The sequence below is a fragment of the Nicotiana tabacum genome, chromosome 14 (assembly GCF_000715075.1).
Source record: "Nicotiana tabacum cultivar K326 chromosome 14, ASM71507v2, whole genome shotgun sequence".
Taxonomy (NCBI): Eukaryota; Viridiplantae; Streptophyta; class Magnoliopsida; order Solanales; family Solanaceae; genus Nicotiana; species Nicotiana tabacum.
The window spans coordinates 102,113,064-102,134,968 of record NC_134093.1 but is presented as its reverse complement, the minus strand read 5'-3'; the positions used below and the strand labels follow the sequence as shown (position 1 = coordinate 102,134,968).

Sequence of the window (21,905 nt, the reverse complement as noted above, 5' to 3'; positions counted from 1 at the left end):
TCAGACGTGGTTTGGTTGGTTTCGGCATCGGTTGCCGAATTTAAAAATTTTAAAGTCCTTAGGCTTGAATCCGAGGGTAATTTAGTATTTGGATGTTGTTTTGAGTGATTCAATGGTTCGACTAAGTCTGTATGTTGATATATGACTTGATGGTATTTTTGGTTGAGGCCCGAGGGCCTCGGGGTGATTTCGGGTGATTAACGAAACAAGTTTGGAAATTAGAGGATTGCTGAAGTAAGAACTCAGCTGTCATAATCGCACATGCGGATGTCTCATCGCAGGTGCGAGCCCACATAAGCGGACGAGATATCGCAGATGCGAGGTTGTAGGATCTGGACAGAAGGCGCATGTGCGATGAAGTTCCCGCACCTGCGAGGCCGCAGAAGCGCACAAGAGGTCACAGGTGCAGACAATATTGAAGGAGGCTGGGTCCGCAGATGTGTAGGATAGGTCGCATCTGCGAGTCCGCAGATGCGGATAGGTGACGCAGAAGCAGAAGTGAGGAAGTCAGGCAGTGGCCGCAGGTGCGAGATATTTTCCGCACCTGCATGGTCACTGATGCGAAAATGGAGTGCAGGTGCGGAGTCTGGGCGTTTAAGTGACTTACGCAGGTGCAGTTGTTTGGACCGCAGGTGCGGTGGTGCAGAAGCGAGAAATTGTCCGCAGGTGCGAAAAACCTGGGTAGAAACCATAAATAGAACCCTTTGCGAATTTAGTTCATTTCCACCATTTTCAAGTCGGGTTTTGGAGCTTTTGGAGTGATTTTGAAGGGTGATTCAAGGGCTATCAGTGAGGTAAGTTGCTTGAGCCCTAATACTCGTATGTATGGTGATTTCCCGTTGTTGAATCACGTAATTAGTGAAAATGAGGGGTTAGGGCTTGGGATTTTGGAGAGTTTAATTTAAGGATTTGAGGGACCAAACGATGTCGGATTTTGATAAATTATGTATGTATGGACTCGTGAGTGGATGAGCTTCCTAGTTTTGTAATTTTTGTCAGATTTTGAGATGTGGGCCAAGGGGCCGGGTTGAGCCACTTTTGGGTTTTGGGCTAATTTGATAGTTTTTCTTGTGGAATTCATTCCATTAGTGTATATTGATAGTATTGTACTGATTGTGAATAGATTCGGAGCATTTGGAGGCCGAGTCGAGAGGCAAGAGCATTGCGGGGTAGAGATTTGACCGGTTTGAGGTAAGTAACGATTGTAAATCTAGTCCTGAGGGTATCAAACCCTAGATTTTTGTATCACTCTACTATTTTGAGGTGGCACACATGCTAGGTGATGGGAGTGCACTGTTGGGGATTGTGACTTGATTCGTCCCGTAGAAACTGTAAAGTTGCATATTTTGTTGAAATTATATGATACTTATATGTTTTAGAAAGAGTTTCTGTAAATTGGGCTGAATGCCATGTTTGGGCCTTGTGACAGTGCTGTTTGAACCCGTACGGGCCTTTTCTTACTATCCTCTTATTGTTTTTGATTGGAAAATCTATACCCAGTCATAGTTATACTTGTTTACTGCATAACTCAGTTTTATGACTTTATTTTGATGCATATAAATGTTGTTTTGGGCCGAATGCCCTGTTTTTACTGAAATGCCCAAGTGGCTTGAGAGGTTTATGGTTGAGTGAGGCTGAGGGCCTTATTTGTGAGGATATTTACGGGATCGAGTTGCACGCCGAAGCATGTTTGATATAGGTCGAGGGCCTGAGTGATTTACGCCATGATTTAGCTTGATATAGCGCTTGGGCTGAAGGAGCCCCTCCGGAGTCTGTACACCTCCTAATGAGCGTAGGTACCTACTTAGTGCCGAGTGCTGAGTGACTGTGTGGCATGAGTGATTGTGAGGTATGCCCGAGTGGCAAGAGTGATTGTAAGGTATGCCCGAGTGGCACGAGTGACTGTGAGGTTTGCTAGAGGGGCTGTATAAGAGTGATGCTTTGCCCGAGGGGCTGTTTATGATTTCATCATTTTTGCTCATCTGTGCATTTTCCTCTATTTGAAAAATATTGAAAAATATCTTTAAACAATTTTCACTAGAACTGGGTTTAAATGAGAGAGTTTGATTCAAATCCTGATTTTTAAAGCATGTGGTATTTTACTAAGATTTCATGATATGAACGTTATATGCTTTATTGCTCGTCACTACTACTCAGTCTTTATTTATTGTTGTTACTTACTGAGATGGCGTACTCACGTTACTCCCTGCACCTTGTGTACAGATCCAGGTGTAGCTTGACACGGCAACCGTTATTGATTATTCTGGTTGCAGATCTTTCTCGGGGATAGCAAGGTAGCTGCCTGGCGATAACAGCTCTGCTCTTCTCCCTCTTATCTTCCTTTAGTTGCATTTAGCTATTTTTCAGGCTGAGTTAGCCTTGATATTGTTAGACAGATTGTAGTAGATGCTCATGACTAGTGACACCCCGATGTCGGGCTTTTCTTTTCCACACTTTTGTTTGATTTGAACGCCTTTACGAAGGTTTTATGTTAAATAGCCTTGAAAATTTATCTTCAAAATGAAAATATCATTTTGTTTTGGAATGAGTCGGCTTGCCTAGTACCACGATAGGCGCCATCACGACAGGTTAGGTATTTGGGTCGTGACAGATTGGTATAAGAGCCTAGGTTACATAGGTCTCACGAGTCATGAGCGGGTTTAGTAGAGTCTTACGGATCGGTACGGAGACGTCTGTACTTATCTTCGGGAGGCTGCAGAACCTTTAGGAAGATTCCAGATTCTTGAATTCTTGTCGTGCGAATCTGTTGATACTAGTAACTAAATATTTGTTGTTTCATTCTCTCACAGATGGTGAGGACTCATACTACCGGTTAGGAGGGCCAGCCACCAGTACCACCAACCAGGGCTGTGAGAGGCCGAGGCCGTGGTAGGGGAAGATGTGCAGCCCGTACAACAGCTGGAGCAGTACCCGCAGATCCACTAGTTGTCCCAGTTCAGGACAAGGTTCCAGTTGTTGATGCACCAGCTCAGGCACCACGTGTGCCTATTGTGATGCCAGGTCTTTAAGAGGACCTAACTCAGATTTTGACTGCGTGTACCGGCCTTGCTCAGGAGGTCTCTATCTAGACTGCCCCAGCCACTTCTCAGGCCAGGGGAGGCACTTAGACTCCCGTTGCTCGCACACCCGAGCAGGTTGTTCATGGACTTCAGACACCGGGGACACCACCAGCCCAACCGGTTGCAGCTGCACAAGATTATATGGTTCCTGCTATGCCTGAGGATGATTATCGTAGGTTGGAGAGGTTTGGGAGACTCCAGCCACCACCTTTCAGTGGCATAGAGAGAGAGGATGCACATGATTTCTTGGATAAAAGTCAGAGGATACTCCGTACTGCTGGTATTCTGGAGACTTGTGGGGTCTCATTCACTACCTTTCAGTTTTCTGGGGCTGCACTCAGATGGTGGGAGACTTATGAGAGGCGTAGGCCTGTTGGCGCATCACCCCTTACTTGGCAGCAGTTCTCCGTGGACTTTTTGGAGAAGTGCGTGCCTCGATCCCGTAGAGAGGAGCTGCGCAGACAGTTTGAGCGGCTTCGCCAGGGTGATATGTTTGTGACGCAGTATGAGATGCGGTTCTCCGAGTTGGCCCGTCATGCGAAATGGTTAGTTCCCACTGATAGGGAGAGGATCACGAGGTTTATTGATGGTATCACGTTTCAGATACAGTTGCTTATGACCAGAGAGAGAGTGTCTGGTGTTACCTTTGATGAGGTTGTCTACATTGCTCGATAGATTGAGATGGTTCGCGGTCAGGAGAGAGTCGAGAGGGAGGTCAAGAGGCATTGTGGACAAGGTGGATTCAACGGTGCTCATTTTGGGGGTCAGTTTCAGCACGATAGAGGTCGTCATTTCAGACAGGCTCAGTCAGCTCGGCCATTTCACCGTGGTGCATCATCTGGCCATGGTTTTCATAGTTCTCATCAGGGCCACTCATCACTTAGTGCCCTTCTAGCTCAGAGTTCGTCCCGTGCTCCACTAGTTCAGGGCTCTTCTATGCTAGGTTCTTCTACTGGTTATCCCGATGCTCGGGGCTCCCTACAGTTCCCGCCACCAGCACCAGGGAGTTGTTTTGAGTGTGGGGAGTTTGGGAATATGTGGAGGGAGTGTCCTCATCGTCATGGAGGTCTATCTCAGCAAAGGAGTTAGCCTTCAACATCAGCACCAGTTATTTCATCACCCGCCCAGTCAACTTGGGGTGGAGGTCAGTCAGCTAGGGGTTGCCTTTGAGGGTGGCTAGACCCGTTTCTATGCCCTCCCTGCAAGACCAGATGCTATTGCTTCAAATGCTGTGATCACAAGTATTGTCTTAGTTTGTCACAGAGATGCCTTAGTATTATTTGACCCTGGTTCCACGTATTCATATGTTTCCTCATATTTCGTCCATTTTCTGGATTTGCCTCGTGAGTCTTTAGTTTCATATGTTCATGTATCTACTCATGTGGGCGATACTATTGTTGTGGACCGCATATATTGGTCTTGTGTGGTGATTATTGGGGGTCTAGAGACCAAATTGGACCTTCTACTGCTCAGTATGATTGACTTTGATGGGATATTGGGTATGGAGTGGTTATCTCTATGTCAAGTTGTTCTAGATTGTCACGCTAAGACGGTGACATTGGCTATGTCGAGAATTCCGAGGGTTGAGTGGAACGGTTTTGTAGATTATGTACCAAGTAGGATGATTTCATATTTGAAGGCTCAGTGTATGGTTGAGAAGGGTTTCCTATCTTATTTGGCTTTTGTGAGGGATGTTAGTGCAGAGACTCCTATTATTGATTCTGTTCCGGTGGTACGTGATTTCCCGGATGTGTTTCCTGCAAACCTATTGGGCATACCGCCTGACACGGATATTGACTTCGGTATTGATTTGGTGCGAGGATATTTTCCAAGATTGATTTGGAGCGAGGGTGTTTTCCAAGATTGATTTGGAGCGAGGGTGTTTTCCAAGATTGATTTGAGGTCCGGTTATCACCACCTAAAGATTTGGGATTCAGATATTCTTAAGACAGCTTTCAGGACCCGATATGGCCATTATGAGTTCTTAGTGATGTCTTTTGGCCTGACCAATGCCCCAACAACGTTCATGCATTTGATGAACAGTGTATTCCATCCCTATTTGGACTCATTCGTTGTTGTATTCATTGACGACATCCTGGTGTACTCTCGTAGCCAGGAGGAGCATGCTGAGCATTTGAGGATTGTATTACAGAGATTGAGGGAGGAGAAACTTTATGCAAAGTTCTCCAAGTGTGAGTTTTGGCTCAGTGCAGTAGCATTCTTGGGACACGTGGTATGCAGTGAGGGTATTCAGGTGGACCCAAGGAAGATAGAGTTGGTGCAGAGTTGGCCCAGACCGTCCTCAGCCACAGAGATTAGGAGTTTTCTTGGTTTTGCAGGTTACTACCGTCGCTTTGTGGAAGGAGTTTCATCTATTGCTTCGCCCTTGACTAGATTGACCCAAAACGATGCTCCATTATGTAATACCCTTATCTATACTCCCCCTCAAGCTAGGTAGTGCAAAAATATTATTAACTCTTAGCTTGGAACTGAGATATTCATGTTGAACTTTGTTGAGCCCTTTAGTTAAGATGTCTGCTGGTTGTTCTCTGGTTGAAATGTACTTGGTTGTGATTAGTCATTGTAATATCTTTTCTCGAATGAAGTGACAATCAATTTCGATGTGTTTGGTTCTCTCATGCTATACTGGATTGGCTGCAATTTGCATAGCAGCTTTACTATCACTGTAAATATCAACAGGTAGGTTGATATGAAAATCAACTTATTTTAGTAAGCCAATCATCCAAATTAACTCTGCAACTGTGGCAACAATGCTTCTATATTCAGTTTCTGCTGAGCTTCTTGAAATAGTTGTTTGCTTCTTATATTTCCAGGAAACTAAAGAATCCCCAAGTTTAATCATATAACCTATGACAATTTTTCTTGTATGTGGGCAGGAAGCCCAATCAGCATCACAAAATCCCATAACTGTATTGTTAATATTACTAGATAGTTGAACACCTTGACCGGGCTGTTTCTTCAGATATCTTACAATTCTAAGTGCAGCTTCATGTGAGACCTTTTAGGATTCTGAAGAAATTGACTTAGAGTTTGAACACTAAAAACTATATCAGGTCGAGTCATGGTAATATACAAAAACTTACCTATCAACCTTTGATATGGAGTATGATCCTCCATTACTTTGTCATAAGTGATTGTGTCTGATTTAGTAGTCTTGACACAATCATCATATTCCTTTGTTGTGAGCTTTACATTGTAATCTAGAGGTGTAATAGCAGGTTTGGCAGCCCCCGGTCCAGTTTCAGAAATAAGTTCTAGTGCATACTTCCTTTGGTGCATTAAGATACCTTGCTTGGACCTGGCAAATTCAATCCCTAAGAAATACTTTAGCTCACCAAAGTCTTTCATTTTGAAGGCCTTATGCAGGACAATTTTGGTGTTTTGTATCAAGCTAAGACTGTCTCTAGTGATAAGAATGTCATCAACATATACTAACACTATAAGGATTTAACAAGTCGACAAACTGATTTATTCTCCCCCTGACTGGTAAATCTTTGTGGCATTTGCAAATAAATTTCATCATAGAGATCACCTTGTAGAAAGGCATTATATACATTCATTTGATGTATATGCCACTGTTTTTGGACAACAATAACAAGTTTTATTCTGACTGTCTTTATTTTAACTACCAGACTGAATGTTTCTTGATAATCAATGCCTTCTTGTTGGCTATAACATTTTTGCGACTAATCTGGCTTTGAATCTTTCAATTCCCCCTGAAGATTTATACTTAATCTTATAGATCCATTTGCATCCTATTGGATGTTTGCCTTCTTGTAGATTGATTATGGCCCATGTGTGATTGTCTTGCAATGCTTTAATTTTAGCTTTCATTGTTTCTATCCACCGAGGATCCTTGCAAGCATGTGAGTAGTTACTAGTTAATTGAAGAGATAGATGTAGTATAAGCTTGATATTTAGGTGATATCATATGTAAGATACTTAGATAATCCATAGGGTGTGTCTTGATGAATATTCAGAGAGACAAACTCTCTCAGCCAAAGAGTTGGCCTTTTTTCCCTTTATGACTTTCTGAGCTCATCTTAATTTGTCGAGGCTATAGTGACAGGAGATGGTTGAACAGAGGATGACATAGTTGGTGGTTGAGGTTCACTGCTTTGATCCAGCTGATTTACCTCACCTTGTTGATCCATGAGTTATATTTCTGGATTAAATTCAGCTGGTTGAACAAAGGATTCAGGAGAAGCAGCATCATGATTCTCAGTAGTTTCAGAAATTCTCTGATTTAGAGTTGTAGATGATTGACCACTTGTCTCATAGAACAATTTGTGTAAACTGTTGTTTTGAGTGAATATAGTGGTAGATGTGCTTTGATTTTGTTTGAATGGAAATATGTCTTCCCTAAAACTGACATCTCTACGTACCAGAAATGATATATTTTCTAGATCATATAGTATGTATCCCTTTTGTTCAGCTAAATACCCCATATGTACTGTCATTTTTTATCGAGGTATCATTTTGTCATGTTCCTGAACTATCTTTGCATAGGCTAGACATCCCAGTACTCTCAGGTGAGTTAGGATAGACTTCTTGTCAAACAGCCTCTCATAAGGTGTTTGATTATTTATGACTATGCTTGGCAGCCTGTTGATTAGGTAAACTGCAACTAATACACAATACCCCAAAAATTTGATTGGTATATTTTCTTGAAATCTTATTGCCCTTGTGACTTCCAGAATATGTCTGTGTTTCCTCTCAGCATACTTCATTTTGCTGAGGTGTATAAGCACATGACTTTTGATGAATAATGCCTAGATTGTTGAACACGATCTGACACACTGAATGCCATTATCTGTTCTGATTACTTTGATTAACTTATCAAACTGATTTCTGACTAATGTAATGAATTTTTGTAATACAGTACTTGCATCAGACTTTAATTTCAGTAGAAATATCCAAGTGAATTTAGTGTATTCATCCACTACTGATAAGAAGTATTTGTTTTCATCAGTTGTAGGTACTTTGTAAGGCCCCCATAGATCAACATGTACTAACGCAAAACAAACAGTTGTTTTTGTATTACTGATTGGAATGGAAGTCTTGTTTGTTTAGCATATGGACATACAATACATCTATCTACTCTTTCAGCTATTATTTCAGTCTTCTCATGTAGTAATTTTTTAAGTACTGAAGCTGATACATGTCCAAATCTTTTATGCCATAGATCTATGATCACTGATGGTTCTTTTGCTGCTAATAGAACTTCATCATTAGATCCAGCTGGTTGAAAATTTCCATTTAGAATGTATAGTCCACTATCTTCTCTACCAATCGCTCTCACCTGCCCATTGAAGAGATCTTGAAAAATACAAAAATCAGGAAAAAAAGAACTGAGCACTTTAGTTGTTTGGTGACCTTAGATACAGAAAGTAAGTTGTACTTGAAGTGTGGAATATGAAACACATTTGTTACTGTGATTCTATTAGTAATATTACTAGAACCAATGTGAGCCACATGTGTTATATCTCCATTAGGTAAGAACACCCTCTTTGGATATTCTGGTTGCACAATGGAAGCTCGGTTCAACAGACTTAAATCACCTACCATATGATTGGTAGCACCAGTGTCAATTATCCACTCTTATGGACTAGTGGATGATAAAAAAGCAATGCTAATACCTGTTGCAGTAGAAGTCTCAAACTAACACCTGAAGACTTATTCAATATTTGCAGGATTTGCTTATGCTGTTCCTTTGAAAAAATACAGTTGGTTATTGGAGGCAACCCTTGTAAATTTAGCTGAGTAGTAGGCCCTTGTCCCATATTGTAATTTACTTTTCCTGTGTTTGTATTTGCATACATTCGCACTTGACTAACTGAATTTCCTAATGCTTGGAACTGATTTTCCTGGGAGTTTGCATCAGTTGAACCATTACCACTTGTATTCCTGACAATTGTATTGTTCTCAATTATCACATTGTAGGCTGCATTTCCAACTCCCCTTTTCTTCCTATACTTGAATTCAGGAGGATACCCCATAATTTTATAGCAATTTTCATTGCTATATCCTTTCATTTTGCAAAAATCACACTCGATATTGTAGTTTTTCTTGTACTTCTGATTCCCTCCATGTCCAGTTCTGGTATACATAGTGTCACGACCCGAAATTCTCACCTTCGGGACCGTGATGCCGCCTAATATTTTACTTGCTAGGCAAGCCAACGTTAGAATATAATTAGCTATTTTAACAAAAAAATTTAAATTAATTAATAACAAGAAAATAAATGCAAAAATAAAGTCTGAAATATAGTGAATAATCCATAATAATCGCGATATCTAAGTTCCATCCTAGAACTGGAGTCACAACTGCACGAGCTTCTAGAATAATACAAATAAAGGTCTGAATAAAATTCAAGCTGTTTGAAATATAATATATAGCTGAGATAATATAGAAGGAGACTTCAGAACTGCGAACGCTGTACAGTTATACCTCAAGTCTCCACTGGTAACTGTATCCGAGCAATTCTACAGTAAGCCGTTGGGACCAACTCCGAAATCTGCAAAAGAAGTACAGAGTATAGTATCAGTACAACCGACCCCATGTACTTGTAAGTGTCGAGCCTAACCTCGACGAAATAGTGACGAGGCTATGACAAGACACGTACGTAAACCACATGTACAAGTATATACAAATACAAAGTAACAATAATACAATCAATAACCATTTATAAATTGGGAGGAAACACGCAAAAGGGGAATGATATAATAATTTCAGCAAGAGTAGTATCACTTAGTAGCCATTTAATTTATCAACAATAAAATAAGCAACTAATAATATAAAAATGGCACGGAACCACCCTTTGTGCTTTTACCTCATCGACCGCAAACATTTCCTTTGCAACATGCTGTTCCCCATATACTGATTTTACACCGTCCGACATCGAGAATTTCATCTCTTGGTGGAGGGTCGAAGGGACTGCCGTCATATTGTGGATCCAAGGTCTTCCGAGCAGGCCATTGTATCTCATGTCATCCTCGATTAGGTGGTACTTGGTGTCTTGAATTGTTCCAGCCACGTTCACCGGTAGAATAATCTCCCCTTTAGTTGTTTCACTGGCCATATTGAAGCCGTTTAAAACCCGAGCTGCGGGTACGATTTGATTATGTAGGCCAAGATGCTCAACGACCCTCGATCGGATGATATTCGCCGAACTACCTGGATCCACTAAAACAGGCTTAACTTGAACTTTACTCAATAAGATAGAAATAACCACAACGTTGTAGTGGGGCTGAAAAATGCCTTCTGCTTCTTCGTTATTGAATGACAGTGCCTTCGGGCACATAATCTCGGGTTCATTTTTCCCTAGTGGTTGATACCTTAGTGTGTTTGAACATAGGTCTCTGTGGAATGTCGACCCCACCGACGATCATATGAATGACATGTTTGGGTTCCTCCTGTTCAATTTTCTTGTTGGCATCTCTTTCTATGAAATGATTCTTGTCTCAATCACTGAGGAACTCTCAAAGGTGGCCCTTGTTGAATAGACGGGATACCTCCTCCCTTAATTGTCTACAATCCTCGGTCTTGTGACCATGCGTGCCATGATACTTGCACATCAAATTTGGGTTTCTTTGGGAAGGATCGGTCTGTATGGGTCTGGGCCACCTAGTATCTTTGATCCTTCTGATTGCCGATACAATGCCTGATGCATCGATGCTAAAGTTATATTCCAATAATCGAGGTGCCTCTGTGGGATCGACATACTTTTCAAAACCACTTTTGTTCATAAGTCCCCGAGAACTCTGTCCTCGATTACTTCTTCGATTGTTCTGGACGGAATTGCGTCCTGAACTATTGTTCCTTCGATCTGCGGTATATGGTTGATATTGGTCTATGTTCAACCTTTTCTCCATGTTTATATCCCTCTGGTTCTTAACTACCGATCTGCTTGGATGTACTGAACCAGAGGGGGATCTTAGTTGGTCGTCTTCGACCTTGATCTTCGATTGATATAGATTGTGCACTTCGGCCCAGGTCACGACCGAATATTCGATCAGAATTTGTTTCAACTGACATGATGCTATCGAACTCCGCTCGTTCAACCGGGTGAAAGCTTGAATGACCCAATCTTCTGTGACTGGTGGCAATTCCATGCGTTCTATTTGAAATCGGTACACGAACTCCCTCAGCATTTCATTATCCTTTTGCCTTACCTTGAAAAGGACTGATTTCCTTGTTGCGACCTTTATGGCCCCTGCATGTGCCTTTACGAAAGAATCTTCTAACATGGCGAATGAGTCGATGGAATTTGGTGGCGGGTTGTGATACCAAATCATTGCTCCCTTCGAAAGGGTCTCTCAAAATTTTTTCAACAGACGGATTCGATTTCATCATCTTCTAAATCGTTGCCCTTTATGGAACACGTGTAAGAGGTGACGTGTTTGTTGGGGTCAGTCGTCCCATTATATTTAGGAATCTCGGGCATGCAGAATTTTTTGGGGATCGGTTTTGGAGATGCACTCGGGTGAAAAGTCTTTTGCACAAATGTTTTGGAATCCAACCCTTTCAATACTGGTGGTGCCCCTAGGATCTAATCGACCCTTGAGTTATATGTTTTAACTTTTTATCATTTTCTTCGATCCGTTTTGTGAGTTCCTTGAGTATCTTAGCAATTTCGGGATTAGTCCCCGATTCTTACTCATTTGACCTTACTACAGCTGGCCCCGTTCTGTGGGTGATTTCTCGGGGTGGACTGGGCTCCGGTCTGCTCGGTACCTGGGTTTGACTCTACAACTGAGCTATCACTACCTGTTGAGCTTGCAATATTTTGAAAATCATACACAAGCTGATTCCATTTTTCTCAACGTTATGGATGTCTCGAACTGCAGATCGAGTACCACCATGAATGCTGTTTTCAGGTTCAGAACGTTGGTTTGCCTCAATAGTCACATGCGAATTAACGTCTAATGGTACTTCAACTCGGGCCCCAATGGCATCGACAAGCGACCTTTCAGACCTGGGCATCAAGTTGTTTTTCTCACCTTGAAGTCCAGCTTCGTTGTCGATAAGTAAGGCCACTAATTGAGAGTTCGTTGTTGCTAATCCGAAATCAAAGACACTTTCAGCAACAAGCGTAAAATGGTATGTTTTGCAGATTCGTATCAAATAACCACTATTATCCTCAGCCCCACGGTGGGTGCCAAACTGTTTACTCGGAAAACGGATAGAGTTGAATTTATACGTAGTTCTAAGGGTACGTGCTATAACTTGACACAAATCGTAAGAATAAGTAGAAATATCGAATATTGACTATAAAAAAAGATACAAACCGAGTTGAAAGGAAGATGATTTATGAACAAGCAAAATAAAATTATGTATGAAGCTCAAAAGGATAATCTCTTAATATTGGAATGTATCAATAGTATTTGAGTTACAGTGTATTAGTGACTTGATTGCCCCCCTTACAGGAATAATAGCCATCCCTCTTATAGTGGAGGGATCCTATTTTGGATATAATTAAAAATATATAGTGGGAAACCCATGATAAATCAGTTTTTCCCTAGTTTCCACCGAAATTCCCTCTCTTAGTACGGTTGTAACGACTGTTGTCTCTTGGCTCGATCATGATCAGACTTGCTATCGGTCGATTTTTAGGTTTAGCGCTCGATGTGGGTCCGAGCTCGATATTGACTCGGGGCCCAGTACTGACCCAGGGTCGGTATTGGTTGGCCTATGGCCTTTTAATCTCGATTCCATCTCTTCTCATCATAGTTCGATTTGGACTCGAGCTCGATAATGACTTCGAGCTCGGTATTTGACCTGTCCATAAAACTCGAAGCTCGTTTGTTTCTTCTGATCCCATCTCGATATTATGAAGACTCTCTTCAGTCCATTATGTTCCCATCTCGATCAGTCGTACAAAGGCAGAAATCAGTTTCGACCGTATACACTAAAGCTTCAAATGCGTCCCACAAATATTTGAGTTGTGAGAAGTACACAGGGACAAAAGTTGTTACTTGACTTAGTGTAGAAATTTCTTTATACAAATTAAATAATCTAGACCCATCTACCTTGTTAAACCATTCAAGTAAATCATTCCACACAGCATGTGCACTAGACGCATACATAATATCACCAAGAAGACCACTAGCATCATAATTTATAATCCAAGAAAGCACAATAGCATTCATCCTTTCCCAATGATTCCAAGTACCCTCTAGGAATTTTTCTTTATAACACGACCCATCAACCAACCCCAATTTGTTCCTATCCAGCAATGCTACCCTCATAGAACGATACCAGATAGAGTAATTTTCGATACCTGTCAATTGAAATGAGATAATCTGAATTCCACTCACATCTGTTGGTGACAAGAACTCCTAATCATTCAATTCATTAGGGAAAAAACCTATAGGGAATTAGATTCAAAAATCACAACCACAAATTAGAAAATAGACTCTATGGTAAAATCACAAATGTAAAATCCTAAGTCAAAATCATAAAACTCATAGAAGCACATATTCCCAAAGAAGAAAAATAAAAAGGAACCTGCATTCGTAAGTAAATGAGGCAAAATGACAGATACACACGAAATATGCATAACAAACAAAAGGGAAAAAAGAAGCTATACTCAAGAGCATCAAATAATAAAAAGGAAGAATAAAGAAGAGAGTAATTTGTAGTGAAATACTAACCTGAACACTGTGAGAGTGAGACCCAACAGAGAAGACAAGGAATAAGGTAGACTAAGAGAAAATTCTAGACCGATAATGAATTGGATGAGGTGGTTAGTCAATAAATGCCACTTCTAAAGGACACATCTGTTATAAGTTGTGAAAAGTCAAAAAAGCCCTCAGATGGTCGAGCGTCTTCGCTTTTCTATATAAGACTAGATGAGATCAAGCGCGTGCCGAGCACGCGTCCAACGTTGTGCTTATGAAGTAGTAGCTTGTAAAGAAATTTAAATTACTGCAAACTAAAGCTAACTGAAATGGACCTACAAGAGCTCAGTGTCTCCCTTTTTATTTTATTATTTTTTACTAGAGTTGAGTGTTTTCAAATTTGTGGTTAAGCTTAAACATTCTTGAATAGAGATAATACATCTTTATTTTACAAGATGAGGTTTAGTTGATTTGGTGCCTATAAATTAACATTGGAGTTAGCACAATAAATACTATTGTATCCAAGCGATCAGTTCGCATAAACAATGTTCTTTAGGAAATAAAACTACTATCAAATGCCTTTTCACCTTGTAGGCTCTAGCGGGCAAAGGTCATTTCTACAACCCTCATTGATCAGGTATTCTGGGATTTTCTTGTAACAACATCAATTAAAGCACTTACCTTTTTGATATGTTCACATTAGTTATAATTACAGCAATTGATACCTAATTCAAAATTTGATGATAACAATGGTTTATATTTTGAGTGGCTCCAATAGCAAATTCAAAGTATTTGGTCCCTTTTCTCGAATGAAGCATCAGAATTTTGAGAATCTATTTTGTTCTAATTCTTGAACCCTATTATATAACAACCTTTAACCCCTTAGAGGTCTTAGATATGCATAGTAAAAGAAGGAGCAGGGTAGTTCACCAAGATATTACATAAATTATTACCTCATCTTGAGTTCCATAAGTCTATCAATGTTTCCCATTTCCCCTCCACATACTTAATATTCTACAACTTGTTAAAGTTACTGTTTCAACTTTTACTCATAACATTTTTGGGTTAACAACTCGACACATAATTAAACAAACATACATGCTTCAGAAAAGTTGCAAGCTTTTTCACTCCAATCTTTTCCTGAATTAGTTCTGTTTCTTGCCAACATAATGGATTTTCTAAAGTTTTAACCTAATAAAAATCTAATACAACAGAATATACTTCTAAAAAGAAAAGAAAAGGTTACCAGAAATTTTCAACAGCAAAAGTTATCAATTACTGGAAATTTTATTGAGCACAAGAGCCACTAAGTCCAAGCAAGCTCTTTTTTTTTTTGTAAACACAGAGCTTTCGGCTCTACGCGTGTTTTTCTCTTTTCTTCAGCAAATGAGACTCTAGATATCAGAATACTAAACGTCAATGTAATATAAAACAATAAAAAAAATACAAAATAGTTGAAAGGAGATTAAATAGCTAAATATAAAAACCTGATTAGTATAGGTCTATAGGACAATCTTCCAATCAAAGCTTTAAAATTCACATAAAAATGACTACCAACATAATAAGATGATCTTTTAGAAGTAATCAAATGTTGAAACAGTCCCTAAAAAGTTAAGTTTTTCAAGGTATCATCCTTCTACAATATTAAATAAGATTGAGAAAACCCATAAAATGCAATAAGATGAATGTATGACCTATGTATGAGAACATAGCATAATGTATCTCGCACTACAGAGATAAAAACACTGATCTATCAAGCTTCATCCATTTTTAAATTATATATGGAGCTTTGAATGCACAGTTGATAGTGCTACTAATGAAAAGAAAATTTCAGTATTGAAATAGAGAAATGGGACATAGGTCAAATGGGAGACCTAATATTAATGCGATCTTGTCATGCATATGTAACCGAAAAAGGAGAGCGAAGCAACTAAAGATAAATCACTTCAGAAAAATAATTCTGATATTGCAATCTGGAATAGGCCTCAATAAGTCCCTCAATAGACTTTGTCACAACATCTGCAAATCATTGCACTTCAGTATTTATAGAAAATAGATATTTAGTCTTTCAATAGATAAAATAAGACGTGCAGTCCCTATTATATAAGCATGACAGAACCATACATCATACACACAAATGTACATACATAAATGCTAAAACAGAATCGTTTTCACTTCTCAATACGAAGAAACTAAGAAAAAATGTAAGTCAATAGAAGAGTAATATTTTATCGGGCTGCGAAGTGCTGAACAGACAAACGAACATACAACTACCACAACAAAGAGCAAAAAGCTGAAGTAAATAAGATGAAACAAAATAAAGTAACAAAAGCATCAGTAATAGACATTCGCAAACAAAAAGCTGGAGAAAGGCGAAATTTTACAGCAACAAATAAAGTTAATGGATACCAACTGAGAAATCAAGAAGAGAGGCATTATTTCTTGCTTATCTTTGGTTGTACAAAGTGGATGTGTTTTAATCTTTCGAAATACAACGTTAATCCTAAGCTAATAATGTGATATTATTGAAGTAAATAAAATCATTACCCTATGAATATGCCTCTCATAAGAAATTGAATATCGGGAAGGCCGGTGCTGAAACAAAAATAATTGTCACTATAATTTCTTATAACCAAAGCATATAGGTCTCTTTATAGTAAATTGCAGTTCTCCCATAAAAGTCAATTAAAGATTAGATTGCATTCACTTGAACAAATGGAATATCCAACAAATTAAGGGAGTTTTTCTCCCTCATGCCTTACTTTTAAATCCCAAAAAAAATCCGATGAAAATTTCTTTTTATTTTATATTTTAAAAAAGACGAAAATATAAGTCAAATATGATAAGGATGGAGAATCTAACAGATTGAGGGGAAAATGAGGTCAGATTTAGTTGAAAATTCGTTTTTCTAACCCATAATGAGAAGTCCACCAATATTTTCTATGAAGATTCATACTACAAGATTTTAAAAAAGAACTACAAAAGTTCATACAGATTCAAAAACAAATAGGAAGATTTGGGCAAAAATCAAAAGAGTAGCTAACCTGAAAATTTATCACCATAGTTGAGAAGAGCGAATAGATCTGAAAAGTAGGTAAGAAAAGAAGAAGAAAAGAGGCGGTGGCTCAATAACGTAGTTATTGACGGGTAAGCACTTTTATGGCTAAGCAAAATGACTCTTCTACCCTTGATCGACCATCTTCATTTTTATTTAATAGAAACTAGCAAGGGTAGCCCGGGCTTTGCCTGGCCCCAACATGAACAAAGCTTTGCTATTAGAAATTGAGGTATAGTGACAATATCCACAAGGAATGAGCTTGTGTCCAAAAGAGAAAAAGAAGATTATAGAGTTACCACAAAAATGTTACTCTTTATCAGCCATTTATTTCTAATATTTTGTTATTTCAACACAGTAAAATGCTTTGGATATACAAACCAACAAATACAGAAGCCATAATGCCAAAGTCATATGGTCTTCCAGCAGTATCTGCTGATATGGATTTGTGCAAGATAGCAACAGTTAGAATTGCTATCAACAAAGATGATAAACTATTTCAAATCAACTCTAGCAACAGTGAAATAAATGTAGCCAATATATAATTAGAAGACATAATTGTAAGAATCAGTTTTTAGTTAAAACACTTCTGGATCATGTTGATAATTCAAAAGAAGCAAAAAAGAAAACACATTTGATGTAGGCATGGATTAATTACTTTAATGTGTAGGTAAACATTATGTTTAGGTTTTGACAGACCACCTGTACATTTGATGTGTAGCACAGAATATTAAGGTTTAACTGACGGTTGCACAAGAAATAAAATATGAAAGATAGTAATTGTTATTCTTCATGACCATACAGATGTAGATGTAGCACATGCTGCATATCATATATGACATTTTCGGTTTAGAGTACAAGGAAAATAAAATGGAATATACCAGTTCACCAGCTATTATGGTCATAAATGCATCATCAGACTGCCCGGTAAGTGTGATCATTGCAGCGTTGCTGTGAATTATTAGGGGTTAATTTAGAGATGAATAAAAAAATATCAAAACTACCCACAGTCTAACAACAACAATAGTTTTTTCTATATAACGAGAACTTAAGACAAATAAATATCCATTTTTACTATTCAATCAAAAAGAGAGAAGCCTTAACAGGTTTAGAATCTAGCAAGTTTTAATATGTAAAAACACAGCAAGGTTCTATTTGTTGTTTAAATATGCAATTCCATCTTATCTGTTGTACATAGTTTCTATAACTTTTCTGATTAGAATGTTAAAAGATTGATTTCGTGAATAACACTTTACCGTAAACTGTTGAGGCTTTTTTCTTTGATGGGCTATACATGCATTTTAATTTGCTCCAAGTGCTTTGTGTTTGTTTGAGGAATGTCATAATTGTGCAGTGCTGTTAACCCCAGAAAAAATGTAGCTACAAATTCACATGTTTTCCTTTAAAGAAGTTCACATGTTTTAGCACCAGTAGGGATGTCAGTGATTATAATTTTTAATAAGGACTGTGGCAATTACCAGACGTTAGTGAATATAATAGCAAAACAATCTTCTCCTTCGGATGCTTCTGCAATCAACTTTTCCACCAAGGATTCCTCTTTTGTATCTTTTGTATATGTTTGTTCGTTCGGTCAGAAGACATTCCTTCACAAACTTATTACTGTGAGACATCTGCATTTCAAATAGTTCAAAAAATCAAGCAAAACGTTACCTCAGTAGACTTTAAGCATGAGCGTTTGTTGTTTATTCTACTGACATTGGAAAGGTAGATGAATTCAATACAGGGCTATGACAAAGTTAATCCATGTAAAACACACTATCATTTAAAAAGATGAATAAATGGGCGTTTGGATCATTTTCATCGGATGAGTCCAGGGCAGCGGTTAAAGTGAAAGACTGAAGCTAAAGTTGTAAAACTTTCAAATGACAACATATATGAAAGTAATAGGTACCGTAATTAGACTGTTATTTCCCTAATGTCTTAAACTTACACACCAAATTTAATAATGCAGGAATACTTTGTCAAAATACAGTACCCCCACAACAACCTGTTTGGCACCACCATGCCGTACCTTGTCCTTAAGGACAAGCAAATGAGGATCATCATACAGTCACTCTCTGATACGCTCATATAAAGAAGACTGAGCGACTGTGCAAGCTAGAACTCGACTGGGTTCTGAAACATCTAACCTCACGAACTAAGTAGCCAAAGTCTGAACATCTGCAGCTAACAGTCTCTCACCAACCGGAATATACGCAAGACTGCCCATACTCACAACCTTTTTACTCAAAGTATCGGCCACCACATTGGCCTTTCCGGGGTGATACAAAATGGTGATATCATAATCTTTCAACAACTCCAACCATCATCTCTGCCTCAAAGTGAGATCTTTTTGCCTAAACAGATACTGTAGGCTATGATGATCAGTGAATACCTCACACGAGACACCGTAAAGGTAATGCCTCTAAATCTTCAGTGCATGGACAATAGCTGCCAATTCTAAGTCATGGACAGGATAATTCTTCTTGTGAAATTTCAACTGCCGTGATGCATATACAATCACCCAGCCATCTTGCATCAATACTGCACCAAGCCCAACGCGATATGCATCACAATATACCGTATAAGATCCTGAACCTGTGGGTAATACCAATACTGGCGCTGTAGTCAAAACGGTCTTTAACTTCTGCAAGCTCAACTCACACACGTCTGACCAGCTGAATGGGGCACCCTTTTGGGTCAATTTGGTCAGTGGGGATGCTATGGATGAAAATCCCTCCACAAACCGACGATAATAACCTGCCAAATCCAGAAAACTCCGGATCTCTGTAGCTGAAGTAGGTCTAGGCCAATTCTGAACTGCCTCAATCTTCTTAGGATCCACTTTTATGCCTTCTGACGATACAACATGACCCAAAAAGGCAACTGAGTCTAACCAAAATTCGCATTTTGAAAATTTGGCATATAACTGATTATTCTTCAAAGTCAGAAGCACAATTCGAAGATGTTTCTCATGCTCCTCTCGACTGCTGGAGTAAATCAAGATATCATCAATGAATACATCTACAAAAGAATCCAAATAGGGTTTGAACACCCGATTTATCAATTCCATAAATGTTGCTGGGGCATTTGTCAGCCCAAATGACATCACTAGGAATTCGTAACGCCCATATCGAGTCCGAAAAGCTATCTTAGGGACATCAGGTGCCCTAATATTCAACTGATGGTAACCAGACCTCAAGTTGATCTTTGAAAATACCTTGGCACCCTGAAGATGATCGAATAAGTCATTAATCCTTGGCAACAGATATTTGTTTTTGATAGTGTCCTTGTTCAACTACCGATAATCTATACACATCCACATAGAGCCATCTTTCTTCTTTACAAATAGTACTGGTGTACCCCAAGGTGAGACACTGGGTCTAATGAATCCCTGATCAAGAAAGTCTTGTAACTGCTCCTTCAATTCTTTCAAATCCGGCGGGTCCATACGATATGGTGTAGTAGAAATGGGCTGCGTGCCCGGAGTTAAATCAATACAGAAGTCAATATCTTTGTCGGGTGGCATCCCCGGCAGATCTGCAGGAAATACATCTAGAAATTCACGGACAACTGGAACTAAATCCATAGAAGGAACTTCCGCGCTGGGATCGCGAATATAAGCCAAATAAGCTAGACACCCCTTCTCGACCATACGCCGAGCTTTCACATAAGTGATGACCTTGCTGGTAGAATGGCCAAGAGTCCCTTTCTACTGTAGTCGAGGTAACCGCAACATGGATAAGGTCACCATTTTGGCGTGATAATCCAATATAGCATGATAAGGTGACAACCAATCCATACCCAAGATGACATCAAAATCTACCATATCAAGAAGTAGAAGATCCGCGCTAGTCTCAAACTCCCAATAGTAACCACACACGAATGATAGACATGATCTACTACTATAGAATCTCCCACTAGTGTGGACACACACAGAAGCACTCAGAGAATCACGAGGCACAACCAGATATGAAGCAAAATAGGAGGACACATAAGAATAAGTAGATCCTGGATCAAATAGAACTGAAGCATCTCTATGGAAAACTGGAACAATACCTGTGATCACTGCATCGGATGACTCAGCCTCAGGCTTAGCTAGAAAAGCATAAAATCGGGGCTGGCCCCACCACTCTAAACCGCATCCCTGGGATGGCTTCTAACTGGCTGGCCTCCACCTCTAACGGCCTGAACTCCACCTCTAGCTGTCTGACCCCTACCCCTCGCTGGCTGGGCGGGTGGCGGAACAGCTGGTGCTGGAATCATTGCACGAGAACTCTGCTGCTGTGAACTGCATGATGCTCGAGGGAAATATCTAGCAATGTGTCTCGGATCACCACAAGTATAATATGTCCTCGTATATTATCACTGCTGACCTTGGAACATGCCATGTCGACCTGGATAACCACTCTGATGACTCCGGATCGGAGGTGCATTAATAAGAGCTGGTGGTGCACTGTAAGCTAGCTGGTCAGAATGAGACACGTGAGGGCTGTGACCACCTGAAGCACTGTGGGATGCATGGAGTGCTGAATGAAACGGACTGGGAGGATGGCCTCTACCAACATTACCCATGCCTCCAGATGTGGCACCACTGAACCCACCGAACTGACGAGGCATCTTATCAGACCCCTCCCCTCTCTCCTATGCAAAAACCATCTCAATCCACCTCTCAACATTAGCAGCCTCCTGAATAGAAATCTCACTTCCGGTCTCCTTGGCCATATAAAGCCTGATGGGGTGAGCGAGTCCGTCAATAAACCTCCTCACTCTCTCTCCCTTCGTAGGTAGTAAAAGGAGAGCATGGCGGGCTAGATCCACAAAATGGGTCACGTACTGAGTAACAGTCATACTTCCCTGTTAGAGATGCTCAAATTGCTTGCGGTAATCCTCTCTCAATATGATAGGGAGGAACTTCTCTAGAAATAGCCGAGAGAACTGCTCCCAAGTCAATGTAGGCTATCCAACTATTCTGGTCATAGTATAATCTCTCCACCACCTCTTGGCGGAACCCGTCATCTAAAATATAGCAAAAGCGAACACATTGGTCTCAACTATACCCATGTTCCCCAATACCTCATGGCAGCGGTCAAGATAATCTTGTGGGTTCTCAGAAGGTGTACCACT

At 39.8% G+C, this 21,905-nt stretch overlaps 1 long non-coding RNA gene across 1 annotated transcript; it reads right to left on the bottom strand.

The window, feature by feature from the left end:
• Nucleotides 1-9,368: 9,368 nt before the first annotated feature.
• Nucleotides 9,369-16,750, bottom strand: LOC142168773 (uncharacterized). The gene is made up of 2 exons (XR_012698816.1): nucleotides 13,384-16,750; nucleotides 9,369-9,618 (listed from the first exon to the last, which is right to left on the bottom strand). It is a non-coding gene; the product is annotated as an uncharacterized LOC142168773 (long non-coding RNA).
• Between the last annotated feature and the right edge of the window lie 5,155 nt (nucleotides 16,751-21,905).